At 39.7% G+C, this 18,084-nt stretch overlaps 1 protein-coding gene across 4 annotated transcripts in view; it reads left to right on the top strand.

Annotated features, from left to right (window-relative positions):
- LOC131691722 (protein grainyhead) overlaps positions 1-18,084 on the top strand; it is a 774,648-nt gene that overhangs the window by 121,881 nt on the left and 634,683 nt on the right. The window lies entirely within an intron of this gene.

Here is an 18,084-nt window from a genome sequence, read left to right as displayed (position 1 = left end):
TTTGATAATTCTCGGTGGTTTGTTTACATAGAAGTTACGTGAATTCGAATGTAATAGATGAGCACCCGTTGCACTCGCACTCACGCAACTGACAAGGTAAACAAACCACCGAGAATTGTCAAACATGAACTTTATTCACCATGAGTTCATTCGTGTCGTCATCTTGTAGAACTCAATAGCGCGGTATTAAACTGGTAAACATTTAGTTGTGTGCCAAAGTTGTGAAATACATTTGTTTGATGCGAAAACTGTTTTGCATCAAATCCCGTTGTAAACCACAATGTATCATTCGATGGATGAATACTTATTTAAATTTACAGCAAAATGGGGAAGAGTGCCAAGATAAAAGGAAGATGCGTTACAAATGGGCATAAGACGAATTTGCAATGGAATGACGAGGTATACCACATGCAAGACCTACGGTATTCCCGTTTCTACGGAGCGGTACCGATTGAGTGGCCACTGGCAGAATAAAAATGGGCCAAGATCTATGCTAACGATGGAGGAGGAGGAGGAAAAAGTAACTAAGTGGTTGACTGACATGCAGGATAGGGATTTTCCAGTTTCTCGAACCACCTTGCTCTTTAAAGTTAACACATTTGTCGCATCAGTCCGATGGCCAACTCCATTTAAAAAAGGTTCGTCTAAGTCAGTATCTATTGCAAAAAATATGAAGCACAATATTGGTTATTAATTTTTAGGAAGTAAATGGTTTGAATGATTTATGCACAGAAATCCAAAATTTTTCCTAAGTACTATAATGGCTGCCACTGGACGGGTCAGGCCTAATCATGTCAGCATTGCATCTGAACCAACATCGTCTGATAAATGTACCGTTGCTGAAAAGCACAACGCTGTCGAGCAAACTGAAAATAGCGATCTTTAGGGTTGTGCGGGTTAAGGCATTTTCTGATGCAGATTGGTGCCGTGAGTTAATATTTCAAATCCACGAAAAATTTCGCCGCTAGATGCGCTGAATAATATGCCAAACGCCCTCCGAGTTTAGATGTTTAATTTTTTTTCGGATTTTCTGAGTTTGCCACCATTAGCCGCAGTGAAAAGCACAGAAATTACAAAAAACAATTTCTCCCCGTTCTAAAGCTGAAAAAAGTTACGCAAAATTTACTCCCTCTCCCACATATAACGAATTGTCACAATTTCACAGTTTTCTTCATCCTTCCCCTCGAATAGTACGTAAAAAATATTATTTTGTTATTATAGTATCTGCTCGTTTACGGAAATGCTATCCGTGTGCGCACTTATCAACCTGTGCTTCCAAAACCTGAACACAGTTCCGTACAAACTGCATATATCCTATGAAAATATTACAATTTGCATAGAACTTTAAGTATTGTAAACACTGGCTAAGGCATTTCCGAAATAATAATAGTGTCAATAACTGGAGCACTACTAGGGCCAACTAAGGAACACTTGGTGCCATAACTGGAGCAAGACAAAACTTTTTGACTTCACATTAAAAACTATTTTCGATGGCAAATAGGTTGAATTCAAAACAGCTTCTTGTTAAGAACTGTCAGATCTTCCTAAAAAGATATAGATTGTAATTTAGTGTGGAATATTGACAAAAATTAAGGACCAAATTCTTTCCTAATGCTTAGCTAGTGCCATAACTGGCTCACTCACCCTATTCCCACTTATTTTATATTATTCCACTTGTTCCATCTATTTTATGAAGCAGATCAAGATTTCAGCGACCCTCTAAGGCTGGCACCCTTGGCGGGGGCCAACCAGGCCAACCATACGCTACGGGCCTGGGTCTATGGACAACATTGATAAGAGTCCCGGTTCGGGGAACTATTTAGGAACTACCCTATATTTAAACGCATCGCAAAACAGAAAAAAATCACAGTGGAACGTTTTTTTACTTATGGATTTTTAACCTTAATGCCATTCGTCTCTTGTTGGATTGGAAACATATCTATAGAAAAATATCAAACCTTATGTGTGGGATTGGGAATCGAACCCAGGGGAGCTGCGTATAAGACAATCGATTAACCAACGTTGTACTATGCTATGCTCGCCTCTGCAGTGGAACGTTGCTTGCTATCCTTTTTAAATAAATTTTAATTTTTTATCTTATGTTGATAGAAGTACTTTAATTTTTTGTTTTGAATGTAATACGCTTCAAATATGTCATTCTAAAATCAAATCTACCGAGATATAATCAAGACTGTATGTCCATTCAGTACCAATAAACGTTCGGAATCTTATACTCTTGTTTTTTTTTTCAAACATTTTAGGACTCCCATAATGAGTCACGACGAATGGTTTACGATTTATAAGTGTAGAAAATGAATTAGACATTTTAGATATAATCAGAAATTATTAAAATGTTAAGCTTATTTAGATTTAAACACCTGTTTATGTTTATAACGACTGGGATAGGTTATTCGTGAGGAATCTGAACGACTGTCTCAATCAACGAAACGCAAAACGAATTTTGACGTTTCGGCCTTTGATATTGATCTTTTCAAGTGGAATAAGGTCTTTCGCTTTGTGTTGAGTTGTTGTTGTACAGAAACCCGCACATTCGAACTGTGACATAGTATACATCTTTTATTTATTTAACTAGATATTTGGCTGGAATTACCTTCAATGAGTTTTCATAAACTGCTTAACACCGAATGGGACTCGTTCCCACAATCTAGCTCATTCCAGTCCTGGATGGAATACTAAACTCCATCTATACCTTGTCTCAATATTTCGATTTGAGACTGGACGCAAGAGAAATATTACCCAAGCAGTTTTCACACTCATTCGATATTATTCAATCATTTGAAACACAGCACTGAAAAAGATCAAATGAGCAACCAAATCGAATTAAAAGCGATAGACATCTGCGACATTGATTCATTCCAATGGAAATGCAGCGTCGACTGCGACCGAAGCCGGATTCATCAATCATCATGTAATTCAAAGTGTAAACCTACACACGAGCAGAAACCTTAGCAAAGTGTCCCAGTTGGACAGCTATCAGCAGCAGTAGAGCAGTAGTAGAAAAAAAAATAACATACCCAGAGCCATTCCGGCGGACACCGTGCCCCAGCAGTTTGTGCGAAGGGTCTACCGATGCTTACACAGGCACATTTTAGTTAAAGCAAATATTTAGCGATCTCCGACTGTAGGCCTCTTGGAGGGAGAATGAAACGTAATTACTGACCATTAATTATGACGGTTCGCTTCGATTGGATGGTGTTGTAACCGAAGAACTACAGGTTGTTATAAAATAATCATTAGATGAGGTCATCTCGTGATGTGAGAGTAACTGCCGAGAAAAAAAACAGAACATTTGCTGATTTGTTGTAGAGCTGCATCAAAATAGGCTGTCGATGCAATACGTGACTCTGGGATATAACTAGACTGTACGAATTTAATTGCTTGTTTGGAAGATGATTGATTACTTTGAAACTCTGAAGCGTTCTTATAAGCATCGTGATTCATAGCATAAGTTAATATCACAAATTTAAAATCTAAAATATTGTACATGAATGAATTTTAATTAAGGCTATGAGAAAACAGCATGCGTCAATGTCATCCGGTTAAAAGCGTTTGCAGTTTCCTTTCCAGGTCTGACTTGACTTTCACGAAGAGGTGTTTTCCAATTTGAATAAATATCAAAGTAACGATGTGTGCTCCAGGCCAGAAACCGAACTCGTGAGAGTGGTACTGCGAAACAGCAAAAATCAGTTCAATCCTAAATAATAAATGAGAATTGCTTTTATTTCGTAAACGAGCGCTCTTATGGAGATGTCGCGTGGGCGATCAGAAAATTTACGTTTGCACTGGTTTTATGCCGTTGTTTATGGGTTGTTCGGTATTATCCGGGTGCGATTCTGAGGACAGCTGCACCCCCAAATTGTGATCGTGATTTTGAACAGCTTATTGCACTCAAAAGTAAGGACTCAGATTCAGTTTCGATCTGTAAACCAAACTGTATGATTGAGGTCCTTTTGAATTGATGTGAATTTGATTGCGAATTGAGGAGTTACATCACCGTAAAACACAAAAATATGCATATTCTGAGAATCCTTTCGTGCCGCAATTGAATATTGAAAAAAAAACTAAGCCATAAAACATAAAATCATAAGTAGGTCGATGGAGAAAGCAATTTTGAATATACTGTGGAAAATTCAAAACGATCAGAAAAATTTTCAAGTTACATTTTCCGCCACTCCTGGAAAAGCGGTTTCGAGAAAAACGCGCCTAAAGTTTTTAGTACACTCGAGATTTATTTAAGAGGGATTGTAGCAAAATTAGAAATTTAGATATTTAGAAGTTTTTGCCGCCTTCCATACTTTGGCACACCGGAGTCTTCATTTACGAATCAATTCGGGTTCGTTAATTGATTTAGTTCGTAAAAAAAAGCATTCGTTATTTGAGATTTAGCTCGTAAAAAAGTTCGCTTCGCATTCTTAACGTTTCGTCAAAGCAGTTTACAGAATTTAATGATCGTAACATAACATGGATTTTTGGAATGGGTTAGGCAAGAGGAAGATGAAAATGGATCTTTGGAACCTTTCTGAAATCTAAGATGGCAACTTTCGGTTGCGAAATATTCTCGATAACCCAAACAAAATGAGTATTTTTGGAACTTGCTTGACGAGTAGATGGTGGAGACAGATGCTTGCCGCCATTTAGAAATCCAAGATGGTGATTTCCGACGGAGCGAAATTCTTCATAAACCTAACTATAACCTTTGCCTAACCAAGTTTGGATTTTTTTGTGTCTAAGTAGTGCTAATTTGGGTACTAGTTTAGATACATCGTTTAATTAGACACCCATTTGGTGCTAGTTACTGACGAGATGAATTCGAAACACAAAAAATAAAATTTTATCTAACCATAAGGTTTTTATTTAAGTGGGCGAGTGGATGAAGGAAATCGATGAGTTACGTCATAATGTCAAGATAGCAACTTCGGGTTAAGCAATATTTTCTATGACCATATCATCACTATATCTATCCCTACACAACCACTATATAATTATCCCATCTCGAAAATGCCGATATTGTTGAGGTCATAGAGAATTCATATGAACTGGAAGTCCATCTTAGTTATCAAAGTGGCTTCCGACATTGATTTCCGTCATCTACTCGTCAATCCTTTTCTGAAAGTATTTACATTGTGGAGTATATAGAGAATTTACCTAACTCGAAAATTACCATATTGGATTTCAAAATGGCTTCCGACACCGCTTCTTTAACCCCATTCCGAAAATATCCAACCTGTATTAGTTAGAATAGTTAGCTAAGAATATGTTGAATTGTGTACAACATCATATGGTGCTGTACAGACTCAAACTTTTTTTATTCTAATCTTTTTTTCGGATTAACAAATCTGAAATTAAAAATCAGGAAGAGGAAATCAGAAATTGAAAATTAGATATAAGTAAATAAAAAAAATCGTGAATCGTAAACCGTACATCGTAAATCGTTATTCGTTAACTGATTATCGTAAATCGTGTGTAGCACTGCGAATATCGTATTTTGTAAATCGAGCATCGCATATCGTATATAAAATAACCTTATTCATATATCGTAGGTATATACAATATATCGTCAATTCCAATTCATTCTTCATGATTCATTCATAAAACTAAATCATTCTTGATGATTAGAATCAAAATACTAAATATTTGTTAATGTACCTTGTACCTTGTTGGCTACAGCGTCATCTCATCAATTCCGGGTGTATCGTAGAGCTCGTCCTTTGTTGGTCTTGGGCGGCGTCCTTCCTGTTCTCCCGCACGTTCAGGGATCTTAGGTTCTCTTCCACTGCGTATATCCAACGTATTCGTGGCCTCCCACGAAGTCGGCGTCCTCTTCCTGCTGAATATTGTTTTCGCAATTCTTTCTTCCAACATTCGTGCCACATGACCAGCCCATTGCAGTCTGCTGTATTTTATTTGTTTAACAATGTCTGCAGTTTTGTATACTTGGTACAACTCATGATTCATGCGTCACTTCATATTTGCATATCCCACTGAGTATTGTCCGCAGCACTTTACGCTAAAAGACTCTGAATGTTCTCCTATCTGCCTCTTTCAACGTCTACGCTTCGTGGCCATATAGAACGACAGGGAGGATGAGTGTCTTGTATAAGGCGAATTTTGTTTACTTTGCAGAACCTAAGCTGATTACTTACACTGTAAAAGGAAGGCCCCGTTGGCAGCTGCAATATGCCTTTTCACCTCACGGGAAACATCGTTGTCGCAAATCACAAGTGTAGCAAGGTAAACGAATTGTTCGACCATTTACTTTGCCATGTTCTTTGCCTCTCTCTTTACCTGCGACCATGTACTTTGTCTTGGCTCAGTTGATGACTAAGCCTATCCTCGCTGTCTTCCTCTTACATCAAAATCGTCCACAAAATCAAGTAGCATATGCGACCTTGTGAGTTCCGTCCCTTTGAACGACAGCTCTTCTGATAGCTCCTTCAAGAGCAATATTAAACAGCAAATTTGAATATGCATTGCCTTGCTTCAGTCCTCTAATGTCCAAATGAGCTTGAGATCTCATCTGCAATCCGAATAATTGATTTTGAACGATCCAACGTCGCATGTATTCAATGTAATCAGGTTCGCCGGAAAACCATGTTCTGGCATAATCTGCCAGAGTTCATATCTTTTCACTGAGTCATACGCCGACTTAAAATCAATAAACTTAAAATTTTAAAATCAATGGGTCTGCAAGTTCAACTCCCGGAATTTGTCTAGGATCATCCGCAGGCTAAACATCTGATCCGTCGTTGATCGGCCTTCACGTAAACCAGCCTGGTATTCGCCGATAAAGCGATTTTAGTTTGCTAAACAGGCCACGCGACAGTATTTTGTACGCCTAGTTCAGAAAAGATATCCCCCTGTAATTAGCGCACTCCAGTCTGTGCCCTTCCTTGTAGATGGGGCAAATGAGTCCATCCAGCCAAAAAGTATACAATACTTCGTCCGCCCATATTCTTAGAAAAATGCGGTGGATTACTTGTTGGTCACACAAATCTTTGATGATAATTCAGAAATAAATCGTAAATAAGAAATAGGAAACACGCAATAAGAAATAGGAAATAGGAAACACGAAATAAGAAATGGGAAATAGGAAAGGAAATAGAAAATATGAAATAAGAAATAGGAAATGGGAAATAGGAGACAGGAGATAGGAGATAGGAGATAGGAGACAGGAGATAGGAGATAGGAGATAGGAGATAGGAGATAGGAGATAGGAGATAGGAGATAGGAGATAGGAGATAGGAGATAGGAGATAGAAGATAGGAGATAGGAGATAGGAGATAGGAGATAGGAGATAGGAGATAGGAGATAGGAGATAGGAGATAGGAGATAGGAGATAGGAGATAGGAGATAGGAGATAGGAGATAGGAGATAGGAGATAGGAGATAGGAGATAGGAGATAGGAGATAGGAGATAGGAGATAGGAGATAGGAGATAGGAGATAGGAGATAGGAGATAGGAGGGTGCTGGGTCATTAGGCCGAAAGCCGGTAGGCCGAATGTCGTTCGGCCGAATGCCGTTAGGCCGACTGCCATTAGGCCGAAAGGGTCATTGGGCCGAAGGCCATTTGGCCGAACGGGTCATTAGGCCGAATGGGTCATTAGGCCGAATGGGTCATTAGGCCGAATGGGTCATTAGGCCGAATGGGTCATTAGGCCGAATGGGTCATTAGGCCGAATGGGTCATTAGGCCGAATGGGTCATTAGGCCGAATGGGTCATTAGGCCGAATGGGTCAGTAGGCCGAATGGGTCATTAGGCCGAATGAGTCATTAGGCCGAATGGGTCATTAGGCCGAATGGACCAAAGAGAATGATAAATATGTATTGCGATTGTAACTGAAAACTTTCAATGAAGGGTGCCTTTTTACGATTTTTTAAAACTTACAATAATAATGTTTTGAATATTTACAACACCTTTCTCGTTGCTGTAATGGAACAAATAAGTGAAAGCGACGCCTAATGTGGCTACGCCACATCGCTTTATGTCAAATGCTGTCCGACATCGCTCCGCTCCGTCGGACTTAAACTAAAAAAAAGCCCCTATGTTTGAGTAATCCGGGCAAACGAGTGGATCACAGGTTTGCTTGCGAGAGGCCGCCGCTTCCGACGTCGAATAATATATTCATTAATTTCATAGGTATTAAAAATTTTAACGAATTTGCGGAGTCGTTCATTCATCTGAGCGTATTCATTCCTCTGTGCGGTTCTTCCTCTACATTTCATTCAAGGAACACATTCGTCCACACACTACCAGCTTTCTGTCCAAACAAAGTTCGTCAATCGTCTTCCATGTTCCCACATGCGGTGCTCCAACAAGTTTCAACTGGCTATGCCACGTTTCGACCTGGTTTGTTATTCTTGATAATTCAATGCATTGGAATATACAGATCAAAAAGACGGAGGGTATATAGGAAGACAGCGCTGCGGAGACTAACTAGCTAACGATCAGAGGTTAATCGAGACTACCAACTCACAAAGAAGTACTCCAAATTCCATGGTATATCGTATACTAGATCTTTTGAAGTAAAGAAGAAAGAACGGTCTCTTCAGTTTTTGCGATCTTGACAAACAAATTTGATGATCGAATTTTCCATCTGGCTCGTAAAGTTGGTAGCAATTGTTTATTGATCGTTGCTAAGTTCGTTTCAAGGATCGTTGCTACATGCATCTGTTATTTTTACGAGCAAAAATGCGTAAAGATTTTTAAATCATGCAACTCCACCGAGATTGGGAGAAAGTAGCTCGTTAAATGGACTAGGAAAATCGTCAAAAGATTGGCGAAGCGTGAGGGAATTAAGTACTCAAAGGGAAGTTCCTCTTGTACTCGTAAAGAAATTTTATGACGAGATGTTTTGAGGCGCTTGCTAACATTAAAACTGATAGCGAATATGCGTCATTGTGCCAGAGAGACGCACTAGGGGTACGTTGTAAACATCGGAAACAATTTGGGTTGAAACTTTAATTTTTCAGACGTTATGACATACATTCAATTTTTGATCTTATGACATACGGCTTGTGTATCTTAATGTTCCGGATGATACATGCAATGCTAATGAATACGTATTGGTATCCGCAATCAACAAGCTTAAAAAAATGTTTCTTAATAAAATACATATAAATAAACCCATCACAACCGATGTTAAGGAATATACAGCACTCTCCAAAGAAAAGCCAAGCACCTTCGATTCTAAACGCGTTTTCTGTTTGACATTTCGTGGGACCTTCTAATACAACATGACTTTTTAGCCTTGGGAAACACGTGAACCCGTCATCTCAATTAGTCTCTGAAACGATGCTTTTAATCAAATGACATTCAGCGCAATGGTACATACGGCCTAATGATCCATTCGGCCCTACTGCCTCATTCGGCCTAACGACCCATTCGACCTAATGACCAATTCGGCCTAATGACCCATTCGGCCTAATGACCCATTCGGCCTAATGACCCATTCGGCCTAATGACCCATTCGGCCTAATGACCCATTCGGCCTAATAACCCATTCGGCCTAATGACCCATTCGGCCTAATGACCCATTCGGCCTAATAACCCATTCGGCCTAATGACCCATTCGGCCGAATGGCGTTCGGCCTAATGACCCATTCGGCCTAATGACATTCGGCTTTATGACCCATTCGGCCTAATGGCGTTCGGCATAATGGCATTCGGCCTAACGGCTTTCGGCCTAATGGCCCGACACCGATAGGAGATAGGAGATAGGAGATAGGAGATAGGAGATAGGAGATAGGAGATAGGAGATAGGAGATAGGAGATAGGAGATAGGAGATAGGAGATAGGATATAGGAGATAGGAGATAGGAGATAGGAGATAGGAGATAGGAGATAGGAGATAGGAGATAGGAGATAGGAGATAGGAGATAGGAGATAGGAGATAGGAGATAGGAGATAGGAGATAGGAGATAGGAGATAGGAGATAGGAGATAGGAGATAGGAGATAGGAGATAGGAGATAGGAGATAGGAGATAGGAGATAGGAGATAGGAGATAGGAGATAGGAGATAGGAGATAGGAGATAGGAGATAGGAGATAGGAGATAGGAGATAGGAGATAGGAGATAGGAGATAGGAGATAGGAGATAGGAGATAGGAGATAGGAGATAGGAGATAGGAGATAGGAGATAGGAGATAGGAGATAGGAGATAGGAGATAGGAGATAGGAAATAGGAAATAAGAAATGGGATATGGGACATAAGAAGAATATTTTTAATAAAATAGTGACAAGAAAAGAAATTATGCAATGTCGCATCTTACCCCTACGGTGTGTTGGTTTTACCCGCAGTGCCTTGATGAAGTCACTTTATTCCAAGTTTTTGCAGCCATCAATTTTTTATGAAATTAACTTTTTGAAACGCTGATAATATTGTGCCTTGGTAAATACCTTATAAACAACAATTTTGCGCAGAATAAATCCAAAATGGATTAAAACAACAAAATGGATGGTTTGAATAAACTTAATTAAATGATAAAAATTATATAATTCATTAGTTACGTAATAGAGTGAAATTAATGAATTTAACGAAATGAACAGAACGATTAACTGAATACAATTTATAAAATAAATAAAAACAATAAAATGCATGATATAAAAATCTTCCTTGCATAAATAAATAAAATTAATGAAATCAATAAAATAGTTATCCATTTTAACACAATATTTCAAAAGAATAAAATTGATTTATAAAATGAATAAAATTAATGAAATAAACAATTTGCTGAAGGAATTAAATAAGAAATGGATCAAACATTTAAAATAAATGAAAGGAACGAAACATATGAAAAGTTCAAATAGTATGCATGAACTGAAAAAATATAGATCAAATTAAGGTTGGACAGAGAATGGAAAAAAATCGAAAACCAAAAAAGCAGTTTTTGTTCCACACCGTGTATTAGATCTTCATAAAAATCAATCAGCTTATGTAAAATGTTATTACAGTACTGCTGATTGATTTTTATGAAAATCTAATACACGGTATGGAAAAAAACTGTTTTTTTTCGTTTTCGATTTTTACCCATTCTCTGTTCAACCTTAATATGATCAAGATGAATTTGAGGGCCATCGTTTCAAAAAGTCGTAAAATGCTTGTGATAATTGGTTAATTTGGCCCCAAAACAACAGCAAATTTTTTTTGTTTTTTCTAGGTATGGAAAAAGGGCAAATGGAAACAACAATATAAAATTTTGTATATCTTCAATGTTTGTTTTGCTTTTGCTTTTTGTTAATGTTTTGCTCGAAGTTATGTCTAAACCTCGTCGTGTTTTAAAAAAATTTCACAATTCTCAGAAACTGAAACCAAAAATCTGAAATTATTTTTTGAAAAGTTTGTTGTGACGATACAGAGAGTGTTAATATAGGACAAGGTTTTCAAAGTTGGAGCGAATCCTTCATTTGTGTAATGTACAAATAGTAGTTTGTAAATCATTGCTCATAAATCGAACTGTAGTAGATCATTAAAGAATCTTTATGCAACGTTAATTATTTAACCTAAGTGGTCATGCAAAATCGCAAACCTTGCATCCAAGATCGAAATATTAAAAATTTAAATAATTAATCGTAAATCATTAATCTGTTATATTTGAAATTCGTGAATCAGAAAATAAAAATGGCAAATTGTAAATCGTGTATCACACATCGTAAATCGTACATCGTGAATAATAAATCTTGAATCGTAAATTGTTAATTGTAACTCGTAAACATTGGTCTTAGGTCTTGTATCGTAAATCGTGTATCATAGATTCATCATAAACTTTTTATTTTTAGATCAAGAATCCTAAATCACTATTCGTAAATCGAAATTTGAAGGTCGTAAATTAAAAACTCCAAATTCAGAGCTGGGATTAAGAATTCCAAACTTAGAAACACTGATTAAGAATCAGATATCAACGTATCAGCAAATCAGTTTTCTGGTGTTTATGTTTAGCATTTAGTCCGTATATCAGAAATCTGAGTGTTAGTTTGTCAGCCTATCAGTTTAGAAGTGTATTATTGTTGAATTATCAATACCACACAATGAGTCGGTTAGTCAGTCAATCAATTAATCAGTTTATTAGTTTAGTAGTTTATCAATATGTTCATGCTTTGTAGACCGTCAAATTATTTTACAATTTACAGATTTAACCTTAGCATTCCTTCCTTTAACTGTACCGATTCCCAAAAACGTTCTTCCAAGAAACGCTGGGAGAATTCTTCCCACCGTACAACCTCTTCATATGATGGAAAGCTTTCGTTTAAAGTTCAATTCTACCGCAGCGCTCGTTCGCTGCCACTAATGCCGACCGGGCGAAGGAGGTGAGACACTAAAACACTAAAAAATTATAGACACCTGCACAGAAATCATCGATCAAAATCATAATTAATTTCTCGAAAACATAATCAATTCAGCAAAAACGAAAGGCACCAAAGGGTTTCGAAGACACGATGGCCATGCTTGAAGTGGGGTGGTCTCAAGTGTATGCTCGTGCTCATTCACAAGCTTTTTCAAGTACGCCTCCTCATTTTCTGAAAGGGGTACCGCGATGGTTCGTGGAGAGATCGTGAGTATCTCTTGATTTGTTTCATTTCCAAAGCCCACTCTGCCCGAGTCAGGCGATTCGATACGCAGATGAAGAAACGTGATAGATGCGCGCTTCGCGCTATCCCCCATCCGGCTCCTGAGCCAACCCAGGCCAGCGATGGTTCAACTTACCAGCTTAGTTGCTGGTTGTAAAATTGAAAATCAAACTGGAAAAGGGGAGGACGATTAGAAGTAGCTGCAAAATGATTACAATCACGTTTCAGCTGTGTGAAGTTGCACAGTGATTGCTATAATTTGTGCTACAATCTGTGAGTACATGCAGACGAGTCCCGGAGATGTTGTCTTCTGTGAGTAGGTCATTAGCAGTCTTTACTTATGACGCTGCTGGAGAAAGGATTCTGAATGATTGTGATGTGCTTCCCGTTCAGCATTAAAACCACTTCATTAACTACCTGGACACGACCTCCACCGTGCGTAATAAATGTGAAGCTTCGTTAAATTTCCTTTCGACCGAAAGGTACAGATGAAAAAACAAACATTAACATCAGCGCCATACTCCGAAATATGTTGGTACGCGGAAAAGGATCTCCCGCAGCGTTAATATTAATGTCACTCATTAGTCGCGAAAAACGGAGCCCTCGGAGCTGGCAGAAACCTTTCATTCAGCTCATTTTTTATTACCAAATTAAGCGTATCCTTCGAGTAGCCATTAAACACTGCAGCGAAAGCTGTATCCGGAGCATCTTGAGGTTGCGTTTGTTGAAATTAATCTTAAATGAGTTTATAGCTCTTGAGCCGGAATGTAATTTGCAGATTTACCCAAATTTTATTATATTATTAACCATCTATCATCTGTAATTGAATTTGTGACAAGATCGCTGTGAGTGACTTTGATGGTTATAAGCGACGAACCTATTTCACTCTGAAGTTTGTCAAAAACTTCAATTATCAGTTGCTTCCGCTCACTACACAGAACTAGCCTTTCTGTTTAAAACCTCAAACACAGCTTCCTATCTATTTGTACTTTTGGTTATCCATTCACCTTGGACATAATGGCATTGAAATTCGAAGTGGCGGCACTCGGGCTGCGTACGTGTTTGCATAACATACGTATTAACAGTCGCAAAGGCGAAAGCCGCAGCGTAAAAAAACGTCACCGAAACTGATTGGCACCTGACAGCGCGATACAGTGCTCGGTAGGCTCGTATTTTTATACATATTCTTTTTTGCACTGCAAGGGTCACCGGGATTATCGTTTTTTGTGGTTATCGATTATAGCTTATTGTTACGAGACACCGATCCAATTCATGTGTCAGTTCGGTTTGATTACGACTTTGTAATCGTATACATAACTGAGGTATTATTTTTCATTGTGCGGTACATTCGCTTCTTGATAAGTACGGATCTGCTCACTTTCGGGGTTTTCAAGCGACAGTGTTGTCGATTACGGCGCATGTCACTCATCATAGTATTATTTTTAACTTCATATACTCGGTATTATACGGAAAAGGTGTCTCCACGTAGGGTGTAAAGATTATGTGAGATTTGTATGCTATGACATGCCAAAATCGTGACAAAATATTGATGATAACTAAAACGTGAAGATTACATTAGGGATTGGTGGTTATTATGTCTTCAGCAAAGTTGTAGAGCAAACTCTTGCCAACAACTTTGATGAGGACACAAAGTGTTCGTCTTTAATATCTTCAACATTATTGCTGGTTGTTTGTGGATGATCCCTTTAAAGCCAATTCATTACTATAACTTTAAAATATCACTCTGACAAGTTCGACATGTTCCGTAAAATGATTTGGGTTATAAAAATGGTTAACATTCTATATTTCAACAATGGATTATTTCGTGAATTTTCATGCAACGATTCGAACTTTAAACTCGGTTTTCTCGAAATCAATACAATGCCATTTGGTCCGTCTGACTTAATACCGACCATATAGAATACATTATTTCCAAAGCATCGAAATTTCTCGATTTTGTTTTTCGTGTTCCTAAGGACTTCACTGATGTATACTACCTAAAGGCACTGTTTGGGAGTACGATCAGCCACCCTACACTACAACCCTGCGACTATATCACACCAGCACGAACGACAGCGAGTAAAACCACATATGGGGATTCGTGTGGTGATTGCCATCGCAGGTAGCAGCGCGAGATGTCCCAGAGACGATTTTGACGATCACCACCAGCAACACATCGACAGAAACCATCAACCGTGCGAGTGATAAGGACGGCCGACTATCCCGGAGACACCACTGATAATAGCGCTCCCACACCCGACGGAAAACATCGCATCACTGCTGCCGAAGGTCTGATGATGACCTAAATTTGGAGCACCGATCAGTCACCATCGAAATCAATCTGCAATCAGTTCACCGGGAAGCATACGCGGTGGATCCGCATGAAATTTTAATTTGTTTGTAAGGGACCATTCATAAATGACGTAGCATTATATGGGGGAGGGGGGAGTTTTGTATTTTGTGATGATGCGTGACGACAGGGGGGAAGGGGGTCATGTCATGCTACGTAGCTTTTTTAAAGGGGAATAGGGGTTAACCTGATGTCACGAAAATCTTAGCCGTTTCATCTAACTAACATCGTTTTTGATTTTTTTTAAATTTTTTACGGAGACGACGAGGGGGGTGAGGGTTACCGTCAAGCTACGTAATTATCAGGGGGGTATATAGAATTTTGTGACGAAATGCTACGATGGGGGAGGGGGGTGTTAAAAATCACTCAAAAAATGCTACGTCATTTATGGATCATCCCTAACATGTTCCTTTAGTTTAAGTGTAAAATAAATCTAGTAGCATGTGCATACAGTATGTAGCGAATAAAGGCGTTGTTTAAGTTACGCATGGTGTGTTCCGGATTTTAAACCGAAAAACATTTACTGATGGTTTCACGGTTGGTTGTTCCCCTGGAATAGGAACGAAATTTGGTTGTGCTGTGGCTGGGTTGCTACCATGCCTCTCGATGTTGGGAATTGGAATTCCTTCCAACGCTACCATTGCTCAGGACTATCGACGGATTGAAGGTCGCGTTCTACTGCTACTGATTGCCTAATTCTTGGGCAAGATCCGAAATAGTGCCGAGATCATGTTTACGGTCCTGCCGCTTGCGCAGTCGATGTGGCTATTAAAGTTTCACCGATCATCTCTCATTACTCCCAGTTGTATGACTTCTCTTTTTGTGTCTATGGTACACCCTCCGACCGAAATCCTTGCCTGTTGCATTGCCTTTCTGTTGCTTGTTCAAACTACCTCGGTCCACAACATCTATCGTCTCCGTGGTGAGTACTTGTACTTCTTCTAGTGATTCGCCGATAACTAGGAGCACTACGTCGTTTGCAAAACCGAAAATATTCACGCCACCTGGGAGGCGCAGCTTCAACACTCCAAAGAGTTGGATCGCGTATGGAACTTTATAGAACGCACCTGTTACGGTTACATTTCTTTTTTTTTATTTCGATTATAGAGGTTTTAACCTTAGGGTCATTCTTATTTTCGGGTTAGAAAAATCTCTTATGAAAAATTTCTGCGGGGTCAGGACTCGAACACAGGTGCGCTGCGTACAAGGCAATCGATTTACCAACTTCGCTACGCCCACCCCCCAGCTACATTTCTTTTTCTGGCGCCAGTTTCGTAGATCAGTTGCCGTTTAAAGGCATTTTCTACGTCCAGCGTAACGTAGTAGCGGTTTCCTCTTCTCTTTTACCTCTGCGAAGTCTCCATAGTTTCCACGACCGTTAGTATGGCGTCGACAGTGGATCTACATTTCCGGAAGTCGAACTGCATAGTGGATGGGTTATTTTGCAACGCGGTCCTAAAAATATCCGGGTTAGCTAGTAAAGCTGTTTTCAAAGTCACGTTGGGGACAGTCTGTTTCCGGGGCCTTAGCTCTCAAGGCTTTTGTCACCACTATCAGTTCGTTGGTTTTTTGAGCTTCTTTTTCGTGATCATCCTGAGCTCCGTACGACGTGGGCAGTCAGGCCGTCGGTTCATGCTGTAGAAATAGCACTCCTACGATGACTCTCATCCTCTCCGGACACTTATCTGATGGCACTGCCGGTCCTTTTTTCTTCGCCATGGCAACTCTATAAGCATCATCTCACTGATTTGAATTGGCGTTGCGGTTAAGCTCCTATTGTAGCAAGGGTTTCTTCCTGAGCTTGATTTCTTTATTAAGTGCGGCTCTTGCCACCTCTTACGCTGGTCTTAGAGCTGCTTTTTCAGCGTTATGGGCTCTCTGCATTCTTCTCCAGACTTCACGAGAAGGCTAGGCGGAGAATGTACCTTTGTTTACCCCCTATTGTCATGGTTGCATCGCACACTCTTGCTAAAGCCATTATCACATCATCTGACCTGAAGTACAGGTGATTGCACTCAAGCCTCTAGGCTTCCTCGAAGACTCTCTTGTCGAACTTCGTTGTTTTACACCTCCGTTCGTATGATTGAGTCACACGCGCTTCTGACTGTATATTGCTTCCGATAATGTAGTGTAGTAGCTGTGGGTGTATTGCTCGAAAAATTTCCAATTCAAACTTCCTGCCAACCCGGGGCAGCATTCACAATTCTGAACCTTCCCGACGATAAGTACTGAATATACTATCGTTGGCAAGATCCAAATGGCTCGAGAAGACAACTCCCCTTTGGGTTGATGAAGCGGATGCCTCATTCTTCTGCCCAAGCGTTGAAATCGCCGGCTATGACGATTGGTCTCCGATCGATAATCTCTTCTGTCAGCTTATTGAGTATTTCTATGAATCGATCAATCGCCCACCGCGAAGGAGCATGGCAGCTGCAGAAGAACACTTCAGTGATTCTGGCGATAACAAAGCCTTCATCTGTGCGATAAACCACTTCCTGAAATGGTCATCTTCCCGTTGTCCAAATCGCCGCTGATTTTGCGTTACCTGATATCCAGTTTCTATCGCTGTCCAGGATATAGTATAGCTCCAAGATGATAACTACCTCATACTTAGACTCGGCTACAGATTGCCGCAGCTAGTGTTGCAGAGGTTGAGGTTGATTGGCGTTACCTCAACTGTGACTTCGTTGCAGTAGCCTGTTTCACGATCGGATATCGGGGGCCTCCTGTAACGTGGCTGTAACCTTCTTTGTTTGCACAGATCAACCATCTCGGAGCCTATCGGCAGTCTTTAACCCTGTAGCCTTCGTCCCCTTCTTTCTTCTACACTTTCATCTTGCTCCTGTCAGGTTCGCTGCAGTTTCCAGCCGGGTGGCCGAACTCTTAACACTGGAAGCACACTTCCGGGCGCTGAGCGACATACCGACCAGCTAACTTATATCTTCCCGGTTTTTAGTACCTTATTTGCTGCTTTGACTGGAAGCCTAACCGAAGCCGCTTACTTGCCGAAAGGTCCCTTCCTCATTCGGATTGGATGGTTATCCACATGTGTGTTTGCTTGCTAAGCATGGATTTACAGCTGTACAGATTCTATTTGTGAGTTTTACCTGGTTCTGTTAGTCTTCTGAATGATATAAGATTTCTTTTAAC

This window comes from Topomyia yanbarensis, chromosome 3, assembly GCF_030247195.1.
Source record: "Topomyia yanbarensis strain Yona2022 chromosome 3, ASM3024719v1, whole genome shotgun sequence".
In the NCBI taxonomy this organism is placed as follows: Eukaryota; Metazoa; Arthropoda; class Insecta; order Diptera; family Culicidae; genus Topomyia; species Topomyia yanbarensis.
Note: the sequence above shows the minus strand (reverse complement) of the source record. Positions and strands in the feature narration are given on the sequence as shown.